The 5,088-nt window shown below is 36.5% G+C and overlaps 1 long non-coding RNA gene across 21 annotated transcripts in view; it reads right to left on the bottom strand.

Moving 5' to 3' along the window:
- Positions 1-3,906, bottom strand: part of LOC109065015 — a 358,164-nt gene extending 354,258 nt beyond the window's left edge. For 8 of the 21 annotated variants that reach the window (XR_006156263.1, XR_006156260.1, XR_006156264.1 and 5 more), the window contains exon 1: positions 3,524-3,904. This is a non-coding gene — a long non-coding RNA (uncharacterized LOC109065015). Of the gene's footprint in view, positions 1-3,523 lie in introns of all 21 variants that reach the window. The other 13 variants (XR_006156277.1, XR_006156276.1, XR_006156270.1 and 10 more) reach the window with 5 other exon arrangements.
- Between the last annotated feature and the right edge of the window lie 1,182 nt (positions 3,907-5,088).

Genomic DNA, 5,088 nt, shown 5'->3' on the forward strand with positions numbered 1-5,088 from the left:
TATTCGTGTGAACATATCTTTTAAATTTGAGAGCCACTGGAGTAACAGCAATAAAAGGCTGGAGAGGGATCAATGCTGAACGCATTACGCCTCGGCACAGAGACTTGGCTTTAATAATCAAAAAATTGATCCATTAAGCTCAGCCTAATTCTTTGCCAAAATGGGAGAGGTACTCAGTTTTCAACACATGGTTATGTGAAGAATTGCAATTTTTCACTGAGACTCTGGTCTAATGACACAATATTGAAGATGAAATGGGCTTACTGCATCATAGACAGACAGACAGATAGATAGATAGACAGATAGATAGACAGATAGATAGATAGATAGATAGATAGACAGACAGACAGACAGACAGACAGACAGACAGACAGACAGACAGACAGACAGACAGACAGACAGATAGATAGATAGATAGATAGATAGATAGATAGATAGATAGATAGATAGATAGATAGATAGATAGATAGATCCTGCCTAAAATATCGGATGGAAAATCTAATTAAATTTCATTTAATGACCTTAAAGATGATATGTACTGTAAAGTTACATCTGAACTGTAACAGTTAAGATCCATCATTCTTGAAGTGACCTAACATTTACCCAGCCCTTCTCACGTGACTGTGATTGTTCTCCAACACTTCAAAGGTTACCAGATGTGCCCAATACAAAGCTGTAAGTGAGAGTTCCACTTTTGACACTAGGATTTACCACAAAAGATGAAACCTTATCCATGCCACTCTGATGAGCTGGAGCATGTGTGTCTATTCCATTGTGTAGGAGCAAACAGTAAAGTTTAAGAGAGCAGATGATAGGTGGAAGTGGATGAAAAAGAGCACAAAGGAGGTAAACAACCACAACCCTCTGAACCCAGACCCGTGGCAAAGTCGTTTGGACCTTGGTGGAGGTGCAGGTCGAGCATTACAGCACAGAGACGCTTCCTCTGCGCCGTGTCCCTGGGCTGCCGCTGCAACTCAACACCAGCGATATCGATCGGACTCCTAAGCCTACACCAACCTGGTCAAACCCAAGTCCTTTCTGATATTTACCCACTAAAGTATTCCCTTCTGCTAGTGCTGCCAACCCACAAGACATGGAGGGAGAAAAAAAGTCAATTATATACAACGTGCTTGGTTTCCCCTCAAGGATGGAATCCACCCTTTCTAATCCGATCAATTCATGTCAGACAGGAGGCTGGATTCAGCGCTATCTCTGAAGTCCTGTAATCCAGGCTAAGTCTTCACACTGCCTGCCTCACCTCCACAAGAAAAGGGTTTGGACCAGAGCGTGATACAGCAAATTAGCCGTAGTGTACATTCAGACACACTGCAGTGGGTGGGTGCCAGTGTGCTAACAGCTAAGCATAATTTGATAAGCAATTCAGCTAATTCCTATAGTCAATACTGCAGTTGGCACACACAATATAGAGGGACTTGGGTTAGTTGTCACACTTTTCATTTTATTTTTGAAAGTCAATTTTTATTTTTATTAGCAGGTGTGTTGAAACACATAAAACAATAAAAATTCTATGCCGTTTCATAATAACATAAGCAGCAACATAGGGAAAAATCATTGAAAAATTCTATTTCTATAATCTCAGGCATACTAAAATGAAACTATATATATATATATATATATATATATATATATATATATATATATATACTATATATATATATATATATATATATATATATATAAAATCAAACAATTGTTTTAGCCACAAATACTGTAATTAATAAACTATATAAATTTACAACTTCAAAAAATGTGACAACTTGCTCGAACCTGGCCTGATCTTTCAATTAAATCTACCTTCATTATATACTTGACTTTTGTCTGAATGTTTAATTATATTCACTTGTTTAAACATTAACTAAGGTGACGATACGATGCTGTAATTAATTTGGTTGACATCATTTACAATATATATATGAATATGAATATATATATATATATATATATATATATATATATATATATATATATATATATATATATTATTAATTTAAGGGGGTTTTGAACTAGATATTTGAAAGGTGTGACAATTAGCCCCAGTCTCCCATATTGTAGACATTCAGCAAGGTACAAGCTGATATTTCTTTTCTTTTCTTTTTTTAAATCCTTTTTTGACTGTTTTGCCACTGGTGAACTATATCCAAGCAGTATATAACTTTGAAGTATTTGGCTGGTGGTGAGACATGGGAAGGTGTCCCATTACAGACATGCAAAGGCTAACGGCCAGTGCACACGGTAAATGAGCAGGAACGAGGAGAGAGTGCTGGGACACTTTAATTTCCACTGACATATTGTGCTTCATGTACAGTCTGAATGGCTCCATAAAGAAAGTGTAATGATGGTCCAGGACCCTGGCCAAATAGCTGACATGCATGACTTCCCTGGTCAGCTCAGCACTGGGTTTGATCCGTCTCATTACACCAGTCATTCAAATAATGGGCAGCTATGGGAGCTCTGGTAAAGCTGCAACTAATACACATGCCAAAATCTACATCATAGTGGTTCATTCTCGCTGTCTGCTTAGTATGCACAGGTGCTCAGGGCTGAAAAAGTAAACATAAATCTACATTTTTAATTTATAACATACTATAATAAAATTATATAAACATATATAAAAAGCTTATTTCAAAATTATATATAGCAAAATAATAATAATCTAATTAACATTATCTAAAAACTATGTAAATTATGTTATATATTATATTAGTAAAAAAATGCTATAATACTACCAAAAAAATACAATATTCTTAAAATAATCATTTTCTGAAGCATCCTCTAAAATTTACAGATACTAAATAAAAAATGCATTGCAATCAAGAACGTTTTAATCTGATCTTATATGAGAAACTGAAGGAAGCTCAGATAAATCATCACCTATAAAAGGATCTCACGATCCACAGTCTAGCAGTAACGATATATTTTCAAACCGGTTCGTAAAAACAGCACTAAAGCTTGTCTACCGAGATCGGAAAAGAACAATAGCTCCTTATTCTCATTCAGATGAATGCATGGCAAGGAGAGGGAGAGGCGCGATAAATCGGCCACCCCTGCTCTTGTCTCGCTTCAAAAGAATCTGTTAGAGAGAGAGGGAGAGGAAAAAAAAAAAGCAGGGAGCAAGACCCACACGATGCAGTTCCAGCCAATTGCATTCCAGAGAAGTGACCATGACTGGAGATAAACAATGCACAATAGATCACGCTCCTCAAAAGGTATAAAAGAAAGGCAGATGCCGCAGGAATAAGGCAATAGCAGGAGAAAAGAAATAATCCGCGTTTCTCAGCAATTCCGAAAAGCATAATTGTATAAAACCTTTATTCAGGACTGCCATTAACCCTGTGCAGTGCACGGCTGTAACAATCTGCATGTGAAGGGAAATAGGAACCTCTCTCTCTCTCTCTCTCTCTATATGAGGTTGCCAGGCTCACCCTCTCCAAACCACAGCCAGAGCCAAAATCTCTTTAAATTGATCCTCACTGTCGCAAACAAAAAAGCATTTAACACTCACCCATTGTGCGGGGACTGATCTCTCAACCACTCTAGCACCCCGTCAACACAAGCCCAGATATCCTTCCACAGATATGTAAACAGCCCACTAAGATTTCTTTGTTTGGATTTTGAAGCTGGGTAGGTTTGCCTTTGCTGCGCTTGCCTTTACAGCTTAGAAGCAGGTGGATGACAAAACATCAATCTCTCCAGGCACAATGTGCAGCACGCACGCTTGACACTCTACACAAGCAATATACAATCACACACTCCAATACAGGGCTCTCAGCTGTAATTATGTGTGTTTGCTTTAAGGCAGCTTTACTGAATATCTGAGCATTTTTGGATTAAAAACACACTGCTGTGAGGCTTAATGAAGGGGGAATTAGACACCAAAACATCCATCCATAGACATCTGCATCCACAGCATCTGAGCAGAAAATGATAAGGGCAGAGGAAAGTTATTTTTCACTGTTTATATTTTAATCAAACTATTAATACAAGACAGGTGCTATAGTCTTTTGGGGGAAAATATTTTTTTAATTGAGGTGTTGCCACAATGGAAACCTGTCAGGGAACAACTGATATGCTAATACAGTATTTGTGAGATCCTGGCTTCTGTATAATGTCACGCTATTTAATCCAGTGAACATTTCTACACATCAGTTTCGGTGTAAACACATAATCTTGGCTACAAATAATAATAATAATAATAATAATAATAAATAAATAATAGTAATTAAGGTTTACACCGTCTTGCCCAGTGAAAACAAATAAAGTTAATTTAGCATGTCACACCCTGAAACATGCCTTGAACCAGTTCTCAACCGTTCATTTTTAATTAATTTAATAAACACATAATCTTTTTCTTAAATACATAAATAAGCAACTCTTTTATAATTACAGGATAAATACATTAAAAAATCGAACCAAAAAGATGTCCTAATAGCCTAGTAACAACAAAAGCAGCAAAGTATAAGAGGAAAACATTTATGAAATGGAAAACTACTCATGAAACAGCAAACATGTAAAAAGATAACGTACAATACGATCGATTTGAACAAATAATTACTACAATATGGTTTGATAAAAACGTGCGACAACTTGCCCCACCTGAAAATATCAGTCTTGAAAATACTGTTCAAGCTCTTCATACAATATCTTGTTGTCTAATATATGCAAGTCTGGATTTATTGCGGTCACTTGTTCACCCAGCAGATACAACAAAAACATAACGACACTGGAATTTTAGTTTGGAAAACAGAAGTCATAAAACAGCGTGTTTTTACTGCTGCAAAATGCTTCTAGAATAATTGCGTCACATGGGGCGTTTTGGCCTAACCTTACCTGTTGCACTGTGTCTAGTTTGCTTGTTTTTAATTTTGGTTAAAGTCGCCCTCTTTAATTGAAAGAAGCGAATATAAACATCCATCAAGTGATTATGTAACACTAAACTTTATATGTGATACAATAGCACATATCTTTTACAAGATGCTGAGATATTCTGTTCGTGTGCACTGCAGAGATCAATTTGGTTATTAACTTCTGTTGCAAATTAGTTCAAATAAAGTTCGGTCATTCAAACTT

This window comes from Cyprinus carpio, chromosome B13, assembly GCF_018340385.1.
Source record: "Cyprinus carpio isolate SPL01 chromosome B13, ASM1834038v1, whole genome shotgun sequence".
Classification (NCBI taxonomy): Eukaryota; Metazoa; Chordata; class Actinopteri; order Cypriniformes; family Cyprinidae; genus Cyprinus; species Cyprinus carpio.